Here is a 12,170-nt window from a genome sequence, read left to right as displayed (position 1 = left end):
CAGGGTAATCTAAGGTTTCTTAGGCTTCTAATCTCTGAGTCACTACAAAGACCAATTGAAAACCAATCCAGGCATGCAAAACTTCTAGAAAATCATCTAAAACAAAAATATCAATGGAACTTGCTTACAAGAGATTCTTGACAGAACACATGCAGATCTGGGTAGACGCTAAAAGTCATAAATAAAACCTAAATTTAACTGGAAGAAAACATTTTAAAATTTTCAAAAATTTTGACAGGGTCGGTAGGATTCCAGAAGAACCAGATACAGTACCGCTCTGTGTACTAAAGGAAAAGTGTGGATAGGTCCGCATTGTCTGTAAACAGAAAGTGCAGTTCCCTGTAAACTTCGGAAAACAAAAAATAATCCAAATCCTAAAAACTACCCAATCCCACACACATCAAGCGAAAACCAGAAACAAGAAAAAGCTTCTCAAGTCAAAGGAAAAAGGAAAACCAAAAACCAAATTCAGTTCCCCTATGGAGTCACCAATTTGTTGGCCGAATAAATCATTCTTGTGGACAAGACCGATCTCCCTAGTATCAACAGATATCTAGCAACAAGCAGGAAAAGGAAATCTACCTTTCTCTAAATATATTGAGATTCATTAATAAAAACTAAAGAGGTGTTTTAGACCCTACCTTAAGTCCAACGCTAGTTTGTGGTAGCCACACTTCGACCGTCCGAAAGAGTTTCCTTTTGAGAACCTACAATCACAAACAAGCACACATCAAATAACACCTGCATAGCTAATATAATAAATCATATTCATGATGGTGATCAAGGAATCCATGAAATAAACCATAAAACACAGCTTATTGAGAAAAATAAACTTGATTGTATTAACTTTGAAAATAGAAGAACTTTACAACCTTTGGTGCCTTGATGTTGTACAAGCTCCTCCTAGGGTCTGAAACAAGAATCTCCTCTACTTTGACAAGCCTCACACTCTTCCAAATGAGATCAACAAGGTATGTAATCTTTCCTCACAAAAGCTCAATTAGGAAGACTAAGTTCTAGTAGCATTTCACCTCAAAAATCTTTAGCTTTCAACCTCCCCAGTAACTAGCCCAATGCTTCATTTTATAGTGCAAAGGAAGGAGGTTACAGATCCACCTATGAAGGAATATAGTCCTCCTTCAAAGGGATAAGCTCCTCACATCAAGGGGTTAGCTCCTTAAGGTATGGGATGCATGAACCTTAAAGGAGTGAATTTGCCACCTCAAGATTCCTTCTAGAAGCTTCCACAAATGACTCAAAGTGAGTTTTTAAGAATGTACTTGCGCCTTTTTGACTTTTACAGGGGTCCACACCCATTACATAGAGACAGAGCAGTCAGGTACGTAGAGGACATGACCATTAGGTGCGGGACCATAGCTAATGCTAAGAGAAAGTGCGGAACTAGAGTTTTAGAGACTTCTAAGGGCTTTCTCTTATTTTCAAGGCTTGACATGAAGAACTGAGGTTTAAGACTTGCAAAGGAGGAAAGTATGAGTGGTGATAGACTCACACTAATTGCAGAATGTCATGGTGACAATTTTTTGTGCAACAGGGGTCATATTTAAATACTGAGCATATGCTTGGGCCTTCAGTTGCTCATTCTTTGTCTTTATTTCCTTAAACATTCCTTTGATATCTATAATTTTATCAGATGAAGACCTGAGAGACAAAACTTCTATACTTTGTTTCCTTTTTAGTTCTTGCCTCTGTGAGCTTGAAGGTGTCTCACCTATTGGGGATGTATGTAGACTATTTGCTCCTTCATTCCTCATGCTCTCTGTGGTTTCATCTATGAATTCCTCTTCTGAATAAGGATTCAACTTTTGCCTCTTAGCAAAGGTTTGTTTTGTAGGTCTACTAGAATGGGTAGATACTTCCCTATCTCTTTTTAAATTCTTTTCCTCATTTAGAGGAGTCTGCACAACTGGGGGATTTCCCATATTTGTAGGAGATAGGTGTGGCTGTGGTGGAGCTCTTTCTTCAGAGATTTCAGGCTGCTCTAATACCTCTGGCTATTCTATTTGTTCTGATGTAGGAACACTAGTTTCCTGTGTTTGTCCCTGTGATTGCTCTGCTGTGGGAGCACTAGTTTCCTGGGCTGGCCTTTGGGAAGACTCGGTATGCACCTGTACAAAAGAGTCTAGGTCAAGTCTCTTCTCCAAATCTTTCATTACATTCTCAACTTCAACTTTATCACTATCTTCCTCTATCAATGTCCCTTCCCTCCATTCATTCATATTGGCATATTGTTCTATCTCAGGAATTCTATGATGGATGTAGGGTGAAAGCTTATGTTTTGTCCTCCTGTCACTGATGAAACCATGAGGGTCATAAACCCAAGCAAAGATTTTCTTTAGTCTCATTATTGTTTCTATGATTTCTTCTACTCTTTTCCTTGCTTCTCTATTGTTACACACAAACGGACCTAAGTGGTCTTTAATCCTCAATTGGGCTTTCTTCTTTGCCTTGGTGAAATGAATTTGGTCAGAGTTTAACATTTTCCTGTAATATTCCAGGGCAAACATTCTCATAGGAACATACTTAGGCAACTTGAAAGGAGGGAGTTCACAACCATAGATTCGGATCTCAGTGTGATTTTGGTACCAGTACTAGTCACCTATCTTGTACTACTTTGATAGTTGAAGTATTCTCTTGATATCATCACTGATTCTTGGGGGAGGATGCCCTGTCAGCATGGTGGTTACAGGATAGACAAATTGATCTATTAATTCATTGTATGAATAGGGAGAAGTGTATGAGTAGTGGAAGATGGAAGTCCAGAAAATGACTGATCTGGGATTACCTCTCGTATCAAGCTTATTCACAGAGAATGGCAATTTGTGAGTTTGATAATACAGGAAAAGGTGATACAGGACTGTTGAATACTTGAATACTCTCTCATTTTCTAATCTCATGAATGGATCATGGATTTTGTCAGCTATGAATGTAGCATAGTCATACTTGGCAGCAGGGGGTTGGCCAGGGGTGAAGATAGTCATATAAGCAAAGGTCATTTCATCCACATATTCATTGCTTGAGAAACCAAGAACACAGGCAATCATGGTAATAATATCCCTCCCTAGACTTGTAAAAGTAGTTGTCATGTAGGGTGGAGGGTTTTCTGAAATGTATTTCTCTAGCATGAACATTTGGAAAACTCTAGCTATCTCTGAGCTGGAAATTTTGGAAGATTTGTCAAGTAAATCAGCAATAGATAGAGGGGTAAGGTTTTGACTAGGTTGCAACTGCAATATTTCATTTATGGAGTCCGTTGTAATGGTAAACAAGATTTGCTAGTCAGGGGACACTACAACTCTGAGATTAGGATTATAATTGGCATGGAACTGGTGGACAATGTCTGGGAAAATACATGCACAGAAGGGAATTGGTACTTTAGGGGATTGGATTCCCACAGACCAATATTGTCAACATTATTGAGGTAAAGGTTCCGGTATTTACAATGCAGTCTCAAGGGGGAGTCATCAAATGTGAGGTCTTTTATTTGAAAATCTTTATCTGCTAAGGGCAGATAATCTAAATCTCTATGAGGAGTGGTGATAGGAGGTACATTGAGCGCTACGAGGGCTTCCATTTTTGGTTCTTATGGATTCAGAGATGGAAATTGTTGGAAATAATACTGAGAGGGGGGCGGTTAATCAGTATTATCAAATTATTTTCAATTTATACAAGGATTTGCAGATCTGACTATTGAAACTTGCATATACCTTCCAGACTTATAATTTAATTTATTATTCAGAGGTTGATCATTAATCTATGTGTCAGAACCATATAACAATAGGCAGGAACAAAAAAGTAGAACAGACAGTCACACAAAAGGAACACAAGATATAAGGTGGAAACCCAATGTGGGTGAAAACCACCTGCTGCAATATGTCTCTATCTTCTTTCAATTAGAAACTTCTTTTTACAATGATTATGTACTGGTGCAGTCTTATACCAGCACGTAGGCTTCAACTTGCAGAAGGCTACAACCTTCTCTCGTTCTGCAGGCTCTTCTGGAAGGGAGCTACAACCCCCTTAGCTCTTGTACTAGCTGAGGTACTAGTACATAGATGCTGACCTACAAAAGACTTCTCTTTTCTTCCAGGGACCACGTTTCATAAATTTTCAAACTGGATCCATGAATATCAATCAACCATCAAATAGATCTGCAATCAACCAACTTCCTTGTATAAATACTGAATCAATAACTTCTCAAAACACAGTACTAGTAACCAGACACCAAGTCAGACCCTTGAATACTACAAAAATAGATAAAAGCAGCTAAAATATATTTCAAGGAAAAAGTCTGCAACTTCACCAATAGAAACCTACGTATGTCTGCAGTATTCCATTCTTTACCCTATGGGTATCTGTACCTCCTCTGTGGTGAACCTACAGTATCCGTACCTGCGCTCTGCTAAGGCTGCGGGTATCCGCACCTCTTATGTGTTGAACCTGTGGGTATCAGCACCTGTGCTGTGCTGAGCCTGCAGGTATCCGCGCCTACGATGTGTCATGCCTGCGAGTATCTGTGCCTGCGCTGAGTTAGACCTACGGGTATAGAAATTTATCAGATTTACAGATCTGATCACATGCCAAAGAGATCTCGACCCCTCAGTAGATTCGTCTTGTAATGCTTAGGTTTCTCCTTGATTCAGGTCCAGCTCACCAACCGATCACAAATATTTCAAATCTTGTTTATCTCAAGATATTCAATACATTAGTTTCCCAAGCCAAATGATCTCCTTTCCTTTTTATAGTCTAGGCCTTACTCAAAACCATGGTCCAAAACCATAGAGATCCAATACTAGGGACCCAAAACTTGGGTTCAATACTTTATATGCAAAGCCATGGACCAAAACCATAGTATCAAAAATTTCGGACTAAATACCATGGACCAACCATAAAATTTCCCACGTGTGCGCTTTTCTCTACATGAAAGTGCGTGTACTTTACGTCCCCACTTTTTGATTGGAGAACCTGCATACATGTCCACAACTTTTGTTCGATGCACCTGCGTACATCTGCAGCTTCGTGAACGGGAACCTGCGGGTATCTCATTTTCTACTATTTTGAGAGCCTGAACTTGTGATTTGCTATTTGAGCGAGTTTCCATCAAGGACAACACTTATGCCATCGAGCCAAACCTGTGTCATAGTGCCAACAATCTCCCCCTTTGGACTTGATGGCAACCCAAAGTCACTCAAAATCTTTTCTCCCCCTTTGACATCAAGGGCAAAGGGTTATGCTCCCCTTGAGTACATGCTGAAATCTCTACTCTGCTATGTTGTCCAAGCTCCCCCTGACATATAGGCAAGATTTGCAAGAAGATGTTCTACAAAAGAAATATGACTTTATACATCATAACTGACCTTTCTATCACCAAAGACTCATACATACAACTCCCAACCAAGTGGGGATACATGATATAATAGGAATATGACATTATCCATCCCAGGCATAGTGGGGCAACCAAGATAGGCCGTTACATGACCTTGACAAAAGAAAGATAGAGACAAAATATCAGCAACATTTGTCAAGCGCTATTCATATCAGTATCCATGTTCTCCTTCTACACTTGCTCCTCCTGAAATCAAGACAACTGAAGAATTGAACCAAAATCTTCTATGATAATGCCAACAATGCATTATTAGAAGAATATATGCTTCCCCTGAACCTGCGCCATATTGTCTCTGACAGACCCATATTGGACTCTTCATCCTTGCTCTTCTTCAAGTCGACTATACCCACATAAACCAGCATATGTACGGGTATACCCCATATGAAACTCGCGTACAACCAACAATTTCTGAAACAGACAAGATTCAACAACAAGATGATGCATCAGCTACCCCCAGCTTTTGTTTGAGGTATTCAAAGGTCTCCCTGGGCAGTGGTTTGGTGAGAATATCAACAACTTGTTCCTTAGAAGGAACATACTCCAATTTGACCTTTTGTTCAAGCACTTGTTCTCGTAGAAAATGATACTTGATCGGTATGTGCTTAGTCTTTGAATGCATGACAGGATTCTTTGAAATACTGATTGCACTTGTATTGTCACAGAAAATAGAGATAGGTGGAGTTCAGGTGATTTGAAGATCTTGCAATGTTTGCATCCTCCAAAGGAGTTGTGTGCAGTAAGATGCAGTAGCTACATATTCTGCTTCAGCTGTAGATAATGCAATAGAGCTTTATTTCTTGTTGAACCAAGATACTAATCTAGGACCCATGAAGAATGCACCACCACTAGTGCTTTTCCTGTCATCCACGCTTCCTGCCCAATCCACATCTATGTATGCATGAAGTGTGAGATCTGTACCTCTAAGAAACCATAAGCCATAGTTTTGAGTTCCTTCAAGATACTTGAAAATTCTCTTAACTGCCTAAAGATGAGTTTCCTTTGGATTTGCCTAAAGCCTTCCAACTATACCCACTACACGCATAATGTCTGGTTGGGTACCTATTAGATAGAGCAGACTACCAATCATGGATCTATAGGTTGGTTGATGTACTGCTGCCAATTGATCATTTGCACTGAGGCTACATCCTGTCACCATAGGGGTACATACTGGTTTCGAATCCTCCATCCCATATTTCTTCAAGATCTGCTTGAGATATTTGGTTTGTGATAGAAAAATACCGTCTTTGTTTTGTTGGAATTGTAAACCAAGAAAATATGTGAGCTCACCAAGCATGGACATTTCAAACTCCTTTTGCATCACCAAGGCAAAATTTTGACTCATGTCTTCTTCATTGCTACCAAAGATGATATCATCAACATACACAACAAGTATTAGCATCTTTTCATTGTCAACCTTTATATATAGATTGCTATCATTTGATCCTTTTATAAAGCCTTGTCTATGGAGGTACTTATCCAACCAATAATACCATGCCCTAGGAGACTGTTTAAGGCCATAGAGAGCCTTTTTGAGTCTGCATACAAGTTTTGGATCATTTCCAAGAATAAACCCAACTGGTTGTTCAATATATACTTCTTCCTCCAAGTCTCCATTCAGGAAAGTAGACTTCACGTCCATTTGAAATATTTTGAAATTTTGAAAGCTAGACAGAGCAAGGAACATCCTTATAGCCTCAAGTCTGGCACCTGGTGCAAATTTTTCTTCAAAGTCTATGCCTTCTTGTTGTGCATACCCTTTACAAAGAAGTCTTGCCTTGTTTCTAACCACATCCCCATTTTCATTCAGCTTATTTTTGAAGATCCATTTTGTCCCTATGACATTCTTATCTTTTGGTCTAGGAACCAACTCCCAAGTATTACTCTTTCCAATCTGCTCGAGTTCTTCCTCCATGGCCTTGACCCAGCATTCATCTTTGCAAGCCTCTCTTACATTCTGTGGTTCAGTGGAGGAGAGCAATGCTAGATAACTTGAAGCTTCTGAAATGGTTCTCCTTGTTTGTACACCTGCCTCTTTCTGCCCCAAAATTTGAGATTCTGGATGATTCTTCTGAACGTATCTGGATGGAGTCTTTTCTTCTATCCTTATCTGTTCTTCTAGAGCTTCATGAGTTTCTTCTTCATTATGAATCTAATTTGATGTTGATGGATAGTCTTCACCATCTTCGAAATCTTCAGATTTTACCTGCCTAGGAGTGTTTCCTTCTTCATCAACCACTACATCAATACTTTCAACAATCTTACCAAGTCTTTTATTGTAACATTTGTAAGCTTTGCTCTGGGGATATTAGCCAAGTAAAATGCCTTCATCTGCTCTAGGTTCAAACTTGCCAAGATTTTCATCAGTCCTTTTAATGTAGCATTTGCTTCCAAAAATTTTGAAGTATTTTACCCTGGGAGTCTTACCATACCAAAGTTCATGAGGAGTCTGATTGTTGTTTACCCGGATGTTTGTCTTGTTGAAAATAGTAATAGCGGAAATTGCGGCTTCACCCTAGAAGGTTGCTAGAGTTCCAGACTCATCAAGCATAGCATGAGCCATTTGTTGAACCGTTCTGTTCATCCTTTCCACTACTCCATTTTGCTGAGGAGTCCTTGCAGCAGAGAATTCCCTTCTTATTCCATGCTCTTCACAAAAATCGAAGAATTCATATGAGGTAAATTCCCCTCCTCGATCAGATCTGAGGCATTTGATTCTGTGATCTAATTCATTTTCAACCAAAGCTTTGAATGACTTGAACTTTTTGAAGGCTTCATCTTTATACTTCATGAGTCCTATCCAACACATCCTTGAAAAGTCATCAATGAACAATATGAAATACTCTTCTCCTCGAGGTGACCTTTTCCTAGTTGGACCACATATATCGGTGTGGACAAGTTCAAGTGGCTTGCTAGTTGATCCTTCCTTCTCAGGGAAATTAGTTCTAGTTTTCTTACCAACTTGACATGATTTTCATATTGTATTGTCTGGAATTCTGATGTCAGGAAGATCCCAAACTGCCTGATATTTGCATGCTTTCCTTATTTGAGAGAAGCTAAGATGCCCCAGTCTTCTGTGCCATAGCTAGTGTTCATAATTCTTACTTAAATAGCATTATTGTTGTCCTCCCTTGAGTACGTATAAGTTATTTGGAGTTCTAATGCCTCTGATCACTGTTTTTCTTGTATCGAGCTGACGAACAATACATCCATTTGATCGAAATATTACCTCAGTTCCTTGATCACACATCTAACTGACACTCAATAGATTATGCTTTAAGCCATCAACATACATAACATTTCCAGCCTTGACCTTTTCTTTCAAACGAACAGAGCCTTTACCTTTTATGAATGCAGGGGTGTCATTTCCAAATGAGACCTTCTTTTCCTTTTCTAAGGCACTATATAACTGAAGTTTTTCTTTATCACCTGTCATATGTTTCGAGCATCCACTGTCGATGTACCATTGATTTTCCTGTCCTTCCGCATATAAGGCTATCCCACATCTTTCTGGTTGCGTTTCTTTCCTTTTCCATGTTTTGGAACTCAATGAAGTTTGCTCCTTATAAGTTGTTTGCTGAAACCTGCTTTTACATTCAGAATCTTCATGACCAAAGTTGTTACAGATAGAACATTCTATTTCATTTTCAAGAGCAGAGAAGTTATTGTAGGTTCTTTTCATGATTCCAATCATAATCCTTTTTTTTTGAGCTTCTCTAGTCATGATGGTCTTGTAGGCAACACATTGAGCAGCTTTATGACCAAAGTTATGACAAGAGAAACATTGGCCATTGAAGAAAGTCCTACGATGATCAAATCTACCAACCATATGATTGTAGTTTCCATCCATTCTTGAGCCAAATTGAGAATGAGTTACCTGTGGTTGGTTGAAGCTTCTGTTCATCCTTGAATTAGATTGCCCCCGGTTTACTTGATAATCTTTGATCATTCTTGAAGCAAATTGTCCTTGATTTACCTGGTGATTTGCATTGTGCTTTTGCTGTCAATTGTCAACTTGTTCACTTCTGCTTGCTACATCAAGATAAATTTTGGAGGTGGATGGCTTCTGTGCTTGCTTCTGAGCTTGAGATGCTTCTTCATAATATCTGAGACCTATCTTGATTAGAGGAGAATGCTGCATTTTGATAATCTCATCTAGAGTTTCAGATCCTTTAGCAAATCTGAGATTAAGGGCTTTTGTTTTCTCAATTTCTTTTCTAAGTCCCACAATTTCACATTCTAACTCTTCATTGTGTTTATCTTTTTCAGCAAGTTGGAATGTTAGAGTATCTATAATCATATTCTTTTCTTCTAAACAAACTTTAAGTTTAGAAATTTCTTCATAAAGCCCTTCTTCATTTGTAGCATCCAAGAAATCATCATCTTCAAAAGCCATCAAAAGTCTATCATCATTACCTTGTTCATCTTCATCACTATTTGACAATCCATCACTGTCTTCATGCATGTAATAGCTCTTCTTATTTACATTCTGTTTTCTGTTCCATCTAACAGGTTCCTTACCTTTGTCTAGTTTATCTTTATGAGGACATTTTGCAGCATAATGACCAACTCTTCCACAAGCAAAGCATTTGAAAGGCAGCTTACCTCTGAATCTTCCAGTTCCCCATTGAAGTTTCTTGACAAAATTTGACTCTTCCTCTTCTTCTGACATATGTCCTGACTCATAGTAATATCCTTTTCCTGAAGCCTTGAATGCAGCTTCTCTCTTGTCTGATGGTCCTCCTTTTCTCATTTCGTAAGTAGTTAGAATTCCGTGCAGCTGTGACATGGTAAGGCTTTGTAGATTCTGCTTTTCTTCTATGGCAAAAACTTTTGAATCAAACTTAGAGGACAAAGATCTTAGAACCTTTTCAACCAAAACAACTTCTTTTATTTCTTCACCCAAGTTTTTCATACAATTTACGATCTCATCTATACGTAGGAAATAGCTAGCCACACTTTCATCATTATGCATTCTAAGACTTTCATATTGAATTCTAAGAGTTTGTAATTTTTCTCATTTTACCTGTTCATCTCCTTCGTAGCTCAGAACGATCTTGTCCCATATTTCTTTTGCGCTTTTGAGCTGCATAACCTTGACGAATTCTGATTGAGATAGACTTCCTAATAGAGTATTGACAGCTTTTGCATTTGTTTCATACTGCTTCTTACCAGCTGCAACTGTAGGAGTTGTTGATGGAAATTTGTATCCTATTTCCACAATATCCCAAACTTCTGTACCAAGAGATTGAAGATAAGCAGTGATTCTTACCTTCCAATAGACGAAGTTGCTCCCATAAAAAATTGGTGGCCTGATAGATGCTTCTTTTTCGTAGTTGCTCATGATGATAGATCTTACTTCAAGCAATCAAGCTTTTCCTGAAGGACCTACTCTGATACCAATTGTTGGAAATAATACTGAGGGGGACGGGGGTGAATCAGTATTATCAAATTCTTTTCAATTTATACAAGGATTTGCAGATCTGACTATTGAAACTTGCATATACCTTCTAGACTTATAATTTAATTTATTCTTGAGATGTTGATCATTAATCTGTGTGTCAGAACCATATAACAGTAGGCAGGAACATAAAATTAGAACAAATAGTCACACAAAAGGAACACAAGATATAAGGTGGAAACCCAATGTGGGTGAAAACCACCTGCTGTAATATGTCTCTATCCTCTTTCAATTAGAAACTTCTTTTTACAATGATTCTGTACTGGTGCAGTCTTATACCAGCATGCAGGCTTCAACCTGCAGAAGGCTACAACCTTCTCTCGTTCTCCAGACTCTTCTGGAAGGGAGCTACAACCCCCTTAGCTCTTGTACTAGCTGAGGTACTAGTATGTAGGTGCTGACCTACAGAAGACTTCTCTTTTCTTCCAGGGACCACGTTTCGTAAATTTTCAAACTGGATCCATGAATATCAATCAACCATCAAATAGATCTGCAATCAACCAACTTCCTTAGACAAATACTGAATCAATAACTTCTGATAACACAGTACCAGTAACCGGACACCAAGTCAGACCCCTGAATACTGTAGAAATAGATAAAAGCAACTAAAATATATTTCAAGGAAAAAGTCCGCAACTTCACCAATAGAAACTTGCGTATGTCCGCAGTATTCCCTTCTTTACCCTGTGAGTATCTGCACCTACACTTTGTCGGGGCTGTGGGTATCCACACCTCCTCTGTGTTGAACCTGTGGGTATTTGCACCTGCGCTGTGCCGAGCCTGCGGGTATCTGCGCCTACGATGTGTCAAGCCTGGGGGTATCCGTGCCTACGCTGAGTTGGGCCTACGGGTATAGAAATTTATCAGACTTCGATTATACCCCAGATTATCAGATTTATAGATCTGATCACTCGCCAAAGAGTTCTTGACCCCTCAGTATATTCGTCTTGTAATGCTCAGGTTTCTCCTTGATTCAGGTCCAGCTCACCAACTGATCACAAATATTTCAGATCTTGCTCACCTCAAGATATTCAACACACTAGTTGCCCAAGCCAAATGATCTCCTTTCCATTTTATAGTCTAGGCCTTACTCAAAACCATGGTCCAAAACCATAGAGATCCAATACTAGGGACCCAAGACCTGGGTTCAATACTTTAGATGCAAAACCACAGACCAAAACCATAGGATCAAAAATGTCAGACTAAATACCATGGACCAACCATAAGATTTCCCACGTGCGCGCTTTTCTCTGCATGAAAGTGTGTGTACTTTATGTCTGCACTTTTTGATTAGAGAACTTGCGTACA

The sequence above is a fragment of the Pinus tabuliformis genome, chromosome 3_2 (genome assembly GCF_031772625.1).
Source record: "Pinus tabuliformis cultivar Carrire ecotype Pingquan chromosome 3_2, CPIR1, whole genome shotgun sequence".
Lineage (NCBI taxonomy): Eukaryota > Viridiplantae > Streptophyta > Pinopsida > Pinales > Pinaceae > Pinus > Pinus tabuliformis.
This window is presented reverse-complemented; position numbering follows the sequence as displayed.